Source organism: Chiloscyllium punctatum, chromosome 14 (genome assembly GCF_047496795.1).
Source record: "Chiloscyllium punctatum isolate Juve2018m chromosome 14, sChiPun1.3, whole genome shotgun sequence".
In the NCBI taxonomy this organism is placed as follows: Eukaryota; Metazoa; Chordata; class Chondrichthyes; order Orectolobiformes; family Hemiscylliidae; genus Chiloscyllium; species Chiloscyllium punctatum.
Window position 1 is genome coordinate 35,950,763 of NC_092752.1, and position 12,188 is coordinate 35,962,950.

Genomic DNA, 12,188 nt, shown 5'->3' on the forward strand with positions numbered 1-12,188 from the left:
AAATGTTGACATGGAGGCTGACAATGGACTCCACCATGATCCATGCTTAGGAAATAGGGCTCCAGTGTGATATGTCAGTATTCCGACACTTCCTGTGACATGCTGCAATTTATCACAGAATCCCTACAGTGTGGAAGCTGGCCATTTGTTCCATCGTGTCCACACTGACCCTCCATCCTATCCTATCCCAGTAGCCTGGAATTTCCCACAGCCATTCCTATCCAACTACAGATCCCCGGACACTATGGGCATGGCCAATCCACCTAACCTACATAACTTTGAATTGTGGGAGAAAGCTAGAGCACCTGGAGGAAACCCACGCAGGTATAGAGAGAATGTGCAAGCTCCACACAGACATTTACCCTGAGGCTGGAATTGAAATAGTGTGTTTGTGTGTGTAAAGTATTCTACGTCTTATTTTAAAACTGCTTGTATTAATCAATTCTACATTTTGTGGAACTCTTTGATTTTTAATTCTAATTTTGTTGATGAAAGAAATCTGGTTGATGTTTTTGTTCTAAGTCCAACATAGAAAAATGTATATTTCGGCCATAAAAAAAAGCTTATTGTGACCTGAGGCAGGAATGTGACATATATTTGAAGGGGTGTTGCTGTGGCCGTACAAATCACCTGCTTGACGCCCAGGACAGCTTTGATGTGGGAGAAGAGGTTTGACAAACTCACCAGAGGTAAGGCATGGTAAGCAAACTGTGCTCCTGACTGTTGGGTGCAGTCTCTTCTTATGTATGGCACTGTTACACTTCTTGCATTCTTGGTACGAGAGGAGTTTAGGCAGTGCTCCCTCATTATTTTCTTCGCTGTCCGCTAGCCTGTTTATTTCAATGAACATTTATTTTTAATTTTGCATGTCTGCAGATTATCTTCTGTGGCCTACCTTGGGAGGGGGCTGTGAGGTACTTAGTAGATTTCCACATGTTTCTGCACATATGCAGCTTTGAAAGTTCAATGAGAATTTTCTGATGTTGGATTTTTACAAAGAAGAAAGCTGCGTAAGCGTGACTCTAACATGTAACCAGATTTTTAGTACAGAATTGGGAATTTGATACCCGGATCATTCCTCCACCCTGGTTTCAAGCCACGTCATCGTTAATGATTAGAATATAATGTTTACAGGTAAAGCTCATGATTTGGTTGGAGGTGAGTTTCACCACCCATGAGTGGTGCTGGCTGCCCCATGGTGGTGTCAGCTATCTCTGGGGCTGGGATAATTTTCAAAGGCAGACAGAAGACAAGTCTGGGTTCGCTCCTATGTGGACAAGGGGAACAAAGAAGAGCAGGGGGTCAACACCCTCATGGTTCAAACAAGTACTTAAATGCTCACTCATCATACTTCCTCTGTGCACATGATGTCAACTATTCTGCCACTGCTTGAACACCTCAGTTTGCCTATGTCTTTTTACTGAAGAGTTTAAATAAGCAGCCATGGTAAATATGGCCCTGTGCTGTGATCCTGACAATTGTGTGTTCATATGCCCTAGATTGATCGCCATTCCCATCCTACCTTTGTAAATTTTGTCACTTTCAAACCTGTTAAAAAGTTCACCAGTGAGATTAATATCAATTAATTGGAAGCTTTTAGCTTACTAGTAATATGTGCTCTCCCTTCTTCATTTGGAAATGGTAGCAAGGTGGCTCAGTGGTTAGCACTGCCGCTCACAGCGCCAGGCACCCGGTTTCAATTCCAGCCTCGGGGTGACTACCTGTGTGGAGCTTGCACATTCTCTCTGTACCTGCGTGGGTTTCCTCCGGATGCTCTAGCTTTCTCCCACAATTCAAAGTTAAGTAGATTGGGTGGATTGGCCATGCTGAAGTGCTAATAGTGTCCAGGGATCTATAGTTTGATAGGAATGGCTGTGGGAAATTCCAGGTTACTGGGATAGGATAAGAGGGAGGGTCAGTGTGAACATGATGAAACAAATGGCCGGCTTCCACACTGAAGGGATTTTGTGAAAAATTGCAGCATGTCACAGGAAGTGTTGGAATACTGACATATCACACTGGAGCCCTATTTCCTAAGCATGGATCATGGTGGAGTCCATTGTCAGCCTCCATGTCACCATTTGAGCAGGATGTTGCATCATTCTTCATTACTCAGTGGGAGAGTAATGGCACTATTCACATGTGTGTCTTGATTTCCCCCACTCACCAGACAATTAACCAGTCAATGGACTTGAGCTAAGTAAATTCGGTCTAGGACATTCGACCTCGGACCTTTGGGTGACCATCCTCCAAGGCAGACTTCGGCACAGGCAGTAGCGAATAGTAGCCGAGCACAGGCTGATAGTTAAGTTCGGTACCCATAGGGCGGGCCTGAACCGGGACCTTGGGTTCATGTCACATTACAGGTGACCACCATTGCACTATACATACACACACATCCAGACACCCCTAGACACACAGGCACTCCTATACACACACATACACACGGACACACATATACACAGGCACTCACACACACACCCTTACAGACATACACACTCCCACACCCACACATGCATCTTCTCAGACTTAAACCAGTCTACACTCACGCACACACATATACACTCTCTCTCACAGACACTCACAAAACCCCAGCCCAGACACACACACACTCCTACAGACACACATACTCCCACACTCTCACAGACTGAAGACACTCTACACTCACATACACACACACACACACATATATACTCTCTCTCACACTCACACCCCTCCAACCCAGACACACACACACGCACATATACATATACATTTGTGAGGTGAATTTATACTTGCAGAGTTACATTGTACTTTGTTCAATACTGCATGAATCCATGTAAAACTCTGTTACCTCACATTTTAGATTAGAATCAGTCTAAACATTATGGCACAGACAGGGAACACAGGGGGCTAACACCTTCAACATATTGTCAGGCTAACACCAATTGTTACAGTTAACCTGAGAATGCAACTTTTTAAAAAAAAGTTTTGTGATTTACACATGAAAGAAGTGAAACTATCATGGTATTCGCACAGATGAAAGACTCAACAGACAATCAAGGTATTTTTCAATATATAATTTCAGTTACATCACACTGTAAACTTTTGCTATAAATTCTGTGCCTTACAATCGAGCCCTCCACAACCACCTGATGAAGGAGTGTCGCTCCGAAAGCTAGTGCTTCCAATTAAACCTATTGGACTATAACCTAGTGTTGTGTGATTTTTAACTTTGTACACCCTAGTCCAACACAGGCATCTCCAAATCATAAATAAATTTGGGTTGTAAAGAATAAAAGCAACTCATCTTCAAGAGTTCTTGAGTGACATAGAAATCATAGATTCCCTACAGTGTAGAAACAGGCCATTTGGCCCAACAAGTCCACACCGACCCTCCAAAGATTAACCGACCCAGACCCATTCCCCTGTTACGTTACGTTTACCCTTTGACTAATGCACCTAACGTTTACACCCCTGAACACCAGGGATAATTTAGCATAGCCATTGCACCTAACCTGTGGGAGGAAACTGGAACACCCGGAGGAAACCAATGCAAATACAGAGAGAATGTGCAAATTCCAGACAGTCAATCACCTGAGGCTAGAATCGAACCCAGGTCCCTAGCGCTGTGATCTTTCAGGACTTACAACATCTTTTTTTTCCTGATCATCATTGAGGATTCAGATCCAGCACCCAACAGTAACGATATGTATGGTATCAATTGTCATGATAGCATCCTTCTTTTTGCTGGTTGCTCTTGTAACTTTTCAAAATGGCTGCACGAAATATATAAATAGTTCTCAAGATCAGCACAGGAACCTGGTGTAAATTGTGCTGAAATTTCTGTGCAAGCGTGGCCCAGAAATTGTGGGCAATTGTTATGACAATATTTTCATGCACTATTGACAAAACATGGCAACATGGATGAAATGTAGGTTTGGAAATACTTTGTGAAAAATAAAAGCAGCTCCTCCTTTAAAGTGCAACCACAGGAAATAAAATAACTGAGGGTGGTTGATTTCAAATAAACAGGATGCACGTTTTCTTGCCAATGTGAGCTCCATCTGTTCAATTCTCCCACTCACACAATTAAATACTAGATTGAGTTATTTTGTTTCATGTTACACTCTCTGATGATCAAATGTATCTCCTGATGTGCTATGCATTTGCAATTTGCTTCGTTTAGCATTAGATGTAGTCTAATAGGATATGAGCACTTTAAAGTTACCAAAAAATCCCATCTGCAAAATGATCTATGCAATGTTTTTTTTCTCTGCGAGAGCAAGATCTTGGCACAAATATTCCTCAATATAATCCGAACATTCAGAGGCTAATAAAACAACTGGTCTCCCAATGTCAGTGTCACAGTTGACGCCGCACAGATGTGAAACTTCAGCCTCACCAAAAACAATTAAAATAAATCAACAAAAGCGTCTGCTTGACAATATTTGGAATTTTTTAATTTTAAGTTCATTAAAAGCATCGTGCACTTCGGAAGAACTGGATGTAAATGTATTTATTTTTGAACGATGACCTGGATATTGTCAGGAGAGTTCCTTCAGTGAGGTTGGGGAGAATGTTGTACTGGAAGACTGGTATCCAGAAAATTTAAAATCCACAGTGTGCATCTTTTTTCCATTTCTAGTTCCTCGCCTGGAGGTCAGCTTGATTGATAGGTTTGGCTTACAGTCTGACGAGGAGGACTCAGGAGCATATTAGTGAACAGCGTCTCTCCTGTTTCAAGCCACAAGCAGTGCTGTAAAAGCATTTAGGTATTCATGGAACAAAAATAAAGTATTTAAGTTGCTGACAAAATCAAGACTAGAATCTAAAGGAGAGGACTTCTGCACTAAATGATAAGGTCCTGGGGTGTGTTGCTGAACAAAGGGAACTTGGAATGAAGTTTCATAGTTCCTTGGAAGTGGAGTCCCACGTAGACGGTGGTGAAGAAGGTGTTTGGTACACTTGTCTATATCGCTCAGTGCATTGAGTATAGGCGTTGGGAGGTCATGTGATGTTTGCACAGATCATTGGTTAGGCCACTTTTGGAATACGGCTTTCAATTTTGGTCTCCCTGCTATAGGAAAGATGTTGTTATACTTGAAAGGGTTCAGAAAAGATTTACAAGAATGTTGCCAAGATTGGAGGGTTTGAGTTATAGGGAGAGGCTGAATAGGCTGGGGCTGTTTTCCCTGGGACATTGGAGGCTGAGGGTGACCTTATAGAGATTTATAAAATCACGAGGGGCATGGATAGGGTGAATAGACAAGGTATTTTCTCTGGAGTGGGGAAGTCCAGAACTAGAGGGCATAGGTTTAGGGTGAGAGGGGAAATATATAATAGGGACTGAAGGGGCAATTTTTTCACGCAGAGGGTGGTGCACGTATGGAATGAGCTGCCAGAGGAAGTGGTGGAGGCTGGTATAATTGCAACATTTAAGAGGCATCTGGATGGGAATATGAATAGGAAGGGTTTGGAAGGATATGGGCCGGGTGCTGGCAAATGGAATTAATTTATTTAGAGTATTTGGTCAGCATGGACAAGTTAGACTGAATGATCTGTTTCCATGGTGTATATCTCTTGTCTCTATGTGTATGTGACAAGGACGTTATAAATATTGGCTTAGTTTTGGGTTCTGAGCTGAAGATCTGCAGACAGAAAAAAGGAATGACGTAGCCTTATAAGTTAGTCCAGACCTACTGCACTAAAGGAGTGGCTAAATGGGATTTGTTCTAAGTATACATTCCAGTAACATGATTTGAAGATGCTGGTGTTGAACTGGAATGTACAAAGTTAAAAATCACACAACACCAGGTTATAGTCCAACAGGTTGAGTTGGAAGCATTAGCTTTCAGAGTGCTGTTTGAATTATATCAAACTCACACCATCAGTCCAAGAGGGTAGTTGGACTAAGGGTCATAGCTGGATTTCTCAAGAGCAGGAGATCATTGTCTGTTTATCTGGTCATCAAGTTTCCCTCAGAGAACCCAGCTCCATTTATGATCAAAATTGGTTTCTATCTCTTCAACATTCAAGGTGTCTCAGACTACCATAAGTGATATTTTGCTAAAAAAAATTCTTTCAAGGGATTAGGAAACCCCTGACTCATCCAGCATTTGTTGACAATCCCTCATTGTCCATGGTGTTTGAACTGGTTTGAGTTTGATGACAGGATCTGTAAGTAATGGGAGCTAGCCACCTTGGGTGAATTTACAACTAGTTAGGGCTCCAGTTGAATATTTAGTGCTAGACATCGTTGAGGAATTCAGTTTGCTGAAAATTAACAAAGCTGTTGCTGTTCTGTAATTTTTTTTCACGTTTTCCCAAGCAGTTAAATCTTTGGCGATCCCCTCTAATTACAAGAGAGTCCCAAGCATACGAATCGGAATGCACTGAGAGCTAATCAGAATGAAATCCCACAGGTTGTTAGGCAGTGCTCCAGAGATTACCACTTGCAACTTTTCCAAAGTATGGTGTAAAATGATTTATCAGAATCGTTACCTAATATCTCTCTGGTAGCCATCTGTGACTCCTTGTTGTGTTTCCTTCTGATGAAATACTTGTGAGCAAAATGATTTTGCTTCTTGCAAAGAGAACACTACTTTCCTCATGTTGAAATGCTTTCTTTGCCTTTATGTGCTGACCTCTGCAGTTTTTACATCTTGCCCTTTCAGCCTGGAGTGTCTATCACCTTGATGCAAGACCTGGTGTGTTCTGCCATGAATATGCTTTCGCTAATAATTTTCCATGTGTTGATTGCTTTTCCGAGAGTAGGTTTCTCTTCTCTCAGTAGGTGTGCTGTTACGGCGATATGCCTAATATAATCTTATCTTTGATTATCTTGTCGCTGTACAAATTCATGGGATTCTGTGAGCCATGTATTGAACAAGACTTTTTTTTTTATTTTTGAGTCTCTAATATTGAACATTTGCCATTCATAAGTTACATTCACTTGTGTGCACTCGAGGTTTTCAAACATTCTGTCCATATTTTGCACTAGGGAGAGATTGAAGATGAAATATATTTTTAAACAGCTTCTTCTCAACACTGATAGTGTAACAACTCGTAACTGCACTGGTGTGTGCTAAATGAGTCTGTCACAAACTTGTCATTGTGCCATTGTGAGTATAAAAACGGACAGTTATGGTTAATGTTACCTTTAATTTTGACTATTTGGGAAGAAAATTTGTAGCCATTGTATTTTGCCCAACGTTTTCAGCCAAAGTCTGCTTGTTTGTTCCTTCTTCTCTTTCTTCACATGACTTTTAGCAGCTTTCAGCGATTCCAAACATTCCAGCTTTCCTTTTTTTTAGCAGCTATGCTTCTCTACAGTTCTTCAACACTCAATCTAAGCTCCACATTGATATCATGGAATTTGATCACATGACAACAGTATGACTTGTACTGTATCTTTATTAAATCGTAGGCAAATGGATACCTACAATGAGTGCCTCACCTTAGCGGTCACCTTATGACAGAAAGCCAAAAGACACGTTAGTGATTATTGCAATTTTATTCCAAATAATTATTGCCACAACACCTATTTGTCATCTTTCCCTCCCCAACCTCACCTGCTGCTGTCAACACCACCTCTCATGGCCATTGTTACCTCTGCAGGGCGATCTCTATCTCTGTTTTATCCATTCACTCTCCTCCTCTGGTTGCTCATCTCATCTTCTGGTCAGCATTTAGCCCTTCCAGATTCATCTCATATTCCTCCGCTGCTTTAACTAGTTACCTGAGAGCCACTAATGTCTCCATTCTGCTTCAGCAGCTAAATATGACATTATCTGGTGCTCACTGACAATGATACTAAAACCTTTATCAGGTATTATTCAGGTGCAGGAACTGCTTCCCAAATATTCTAAGTACCATAAATGGATGCACCCAAATTTTCAGGGGACCTTGTCCTGGCCACAATGGGTTTTGGGTGAGGGATAGTTGACAGTACCTCAACAAATGCTTTGGAGAAAGATGACATTGTAGGTGAAAAAAATATATTTTGAATTAATAATTTTGTTAGCCGTGCTTAGGCACATTTCTTTGAGAGTCGTTGTTTTTCTTTCATGGTACCTAATAACCCCAGCATTTTGTTAAGGCAATGAAGATAGCTTAATGGAGTGTCGAATGTAATATCTTCACACCATTAATTTCTTATTTACTTATATCTATGCAAACTTCATGATTCCTTTTCACTGCCAAATGCAACGCAGAAGATGATGTGACATGTTTACTGTGACATTGTCTGTAGGCATGTAGCTGATGAGTATCATAAAAGTGGGTGAAGGTCAATACGACTTTTAGGCTGGCCAAACTCATCCTTTATGATGCATTCCAATAATTTATCAATGAAACCCTTGAATAGATTGGTTGATAGTGAATAATCTCATCTCATGAGAACATTTGTAAACTCAACTTTGATGCTCGACCACAATGTAGTATTTGATGGCCAAGACCTTAGTTTCCATTACAGCCCAACCAGAAACTGCCCATGTCTATGGGCTGCGGTTACAGTTTGGGTTGAAGTCACTCAATCTCAGTAGGTTCTTTTATAAGTGCCCTTGAGTTTTTCAAACGTTTTGTCTGTGTTTTGCTCTATGGAGAGTTCTTGGATGAAATATATTTTGAAACAATTTCTTCTCATACTGATAGTAGTGTAACAACATGTTGCTGTGCAGATTCAGATTGCTGCTATCATGGCTGTGGATAGCAGTGCTCAAAATGGCTTGCAGGGTCTATCAGTGGCTCAGCATTCTGTCATCTAACAGGTTATTGGCATTGCTAAGCCACCATCCCAGAGGAGTGGTAGTGGGTCCATCAGCACAAACTTTCAATATGCACCTCGGATAATAATCTTTTGGCTTCCACTTTGCCACATCTCCAATTTGCTTGCTATTGTCTGTCCAAGTAGCTAACCAAGACTACTGCTGCCTACGCTGAGGTAATGTAATCCAGATTTAGCCTTTCTCATGTTATAGCTGCATGGGTTTGTCCTGCAAAGACACTTGCAATCTCCTTCACTTAAAGTCAGCAGCCCTCTGTTAGCTATGAAGTAGGCAACGGGATTGCACTAAGCAGAAGCATCAAACCATAAAGCTACACAGATGGTAAATACTAAGTAAATGCACGTGTTTTATTCATTGAATCTTTACAGAATATTGGACAGTTCATTTGTTAAATTTATTTAGAATGGCTATTTGCTGGCAGAGTTTTCTTCAGCATCCTGGCCAAGCGTATTTGTCAATGAGAGGGAAAGTATGGTTTAGATAGTTGCTGAATGGGAATTGGGGTTGTGTTTTTTGGTTCAGTAATTGGATGATCTTTTCCTGGAGATCCAGGATGGAAGAGGAATGCATCAATTGCCTTCTCCCTCCTTGTTTGGTGTATACTTGATGGAAAGGTTTTTGTCCTCGTGATAGCAAAGTTATGCAAGATACAGGAAACTTCAAACAGTGCAATGCTTCTCCAAGGACGGCATATCTTCTTCAGACTGACCCAAGCTTCTCAGGTATCTCTTAGTCACTGTCAAATTGCCAATTTTATGTGGGAGCATGAATCTTGTTACAAGCATAGAGCCCACATGTGCCTGGATTGCCACCAGAAAGGTGAATCAAATGGTCAGCTAATAGCACTGGTCCCTCAGCAATCAATGTCTGCTTTTACCTGGTTACTCAAATACTGATATTACATGATCTGGTGAAAAACAAAAGACACTATGATTGCCACTAGGATACGGGGCTACTACGAATTACATTCCAATTCCCTCACTTACAAAGCATCAGATATCACTCTGCTCCAGCACTAATGAGGGACTGCTGGAGATAAGTGGTGGAGCTGTCACCTGCTGTCAGATGGAAGAATTCTGACAGGAAGTAGTTCATGGCCAATCACCTTCACAGCCATTGGCTGTTTTGTCCTTGCCCTGTACTCAGGTTACAGATCCTCCTCTACCTGGTGTTTGATTGTAATGTGCATCTCCTTCATGAAAAGGAACCATTACATATAATGTGGGAGAAGAATTTCTCCCTGAGTACTTACTGATTCCTGTTGCGACCCTGGCTCCTCCTCCTCCCTCTTGGAGTAAATGTCTCCCCTCTCTATCTCTGCTCTAACTCTGCCCATAATGACCACATTCATTGTTGGGACCAAAAGGTTGGAGAACCTTTGAAGTGAGAATCAAGGACTTCACTCTGTGTTTCACCGCTCTCCTTAGTTAGGTTTTTATTGCTCATTTAAACACTTACAACTAAAAGGCATCTGGCACGGCCACAGTGAAATTTTGTGGCTGAAATGCAGAATGCCCCCAGGGTCAACCTTCCCATTTCACCGCCAATTGGGGCCCTTAAATGGCCAATTAATACAGAGATCTCAATCCATTGCTACTCGTTTGTAGGTGGATCTATCACAATGCTGCATGCAAGAACAACTGGTTTATTATCTCCTGGTTGGACGGTGGTGGGGTGGAGGAGCGGGGTTGTCAGGGTGTGTCCCTCAATGAAAGGTATTCAATGCCTGAACCAGAGACACTTGACATCAGGGAGGGGTGACCAGCTGATAACCACATCCCTGCCTTGCTATGGACCCTCCTCCCTCCCTTTCTGAATCCTCTCTTTTGTCTCTACATTTTTAATCTGTGACTGATGTTGTTCTTCAGTCCTGGCACTCGATTGTTTGCACACATGGCCTCTCCTGTGGCCATTTTGACTACCAGAGCTGCTTTCCTCCAATTAGCCTGTTCTTCACACCATACCTCATCTTAAACAGAGGCATCAGGGGTCTAGTTCCACCTCTCCCAATACTAGAACAAAAGATTTTCAACAAGGTTTTGTGCATCGTGACTCTCCGCTTAAATGATTTGTAAATTGATGCTTCATTTCTATACATGCTGTATATTAATAATGTCAAAGAAAAAGCACAAACTGGCAAAACAAAACTGTGCCGGTGTTGAGTCTGCGTGTCTGCAAGATCTATACTCAATACTAAATCATAGACCTTAACACACATTAAAAATTAGGTCAGACCCACTAACTCTACAGCAGACAGAGGTACATGCCATGAGCTTCATATCACTTGTTCCATTTTTTGTCCTGTGATTTATTACCATTGAATTTCATCCAAATCCAGCAAGACTGCGAAAAGTAATTGTACTAAATCATTAAGAAGTGTAGAGACAAATACATCAGGGACTAAAAGATCAGTGTGAAAACATAACGTGGGCCTTGATACAGGAGGCAACAAATTTCAAATGTTACTTCAGAACTGAGCAGGTATTAGGTATAAGGTACTTGGTGCTTTATGGCTGGCATGCAGTCCAGTGTTAGCAGGTATGTAATGACAGGTTTGGTACTCTTAAAACTTAAATTTTATTCCATCATAGCAAAAACAGAAGTCACAACATGAGAACTGGGCCAGCTTTATTCACAAAAGGGATGTCGATTATCTTAGACACTGGCACTTGTATTAATAACAGAGCATAAGCATGTAAAAATTGGGAGCAGGAGTAGGAAATTAAACCCTTAAGCCTCTTCTGCCATTTAATACAATCGTGGCTGATATTACCTCAGCCTCAACTCCACTTTCCTGCCTAGTCCCCCATGACCCTTTAACCCATCACTAATTAAAAATCAGTCTACCTCTATGTCAGTGTTGTTCAGTGTCCTGGTGTCCACCACACTCTGCGATAGTGAATTCCACAGATTTATGAGCCTTTGAGAGAAGTAATTCCTCCTCATCTATGTTTGAAATCTGCTAGTCCCCATCCAAAAACTAGGACCTCATGGTCTAGACATCCACACAAGTGGAAAAATCCACTTCATGTCTACTCTGTCAATCCCTTTTAGCAATTTTTATAGCTGATATTGAGCTTTGACTTTATCTTTCATTCTGAGAATTTGTAAAAGTTAAATAAGAAATAATTATAATTCCACAAACGTAAGTGCTAGTTTTCACAAGCTGTAGGATCCGACAGATGCTTTCATTTGTATTTCAACATATTTCTGAAAAATGCAGTTTAATTCTACAGAGGGAAGTATCAGACATTTTCTGTATGTCTGCTTTTTCACTCAGAAGGTGAGGCAAGTTACTCAAAGCTGTCAGTTGTTAAATAATCTATACAATTCAACATTTTTTATTTATGGACACATACCGATAGTAGGAGGTTATTCAGCCCCCTCAAGCCTGCTGTGCAATATAATAATTCTGTGACT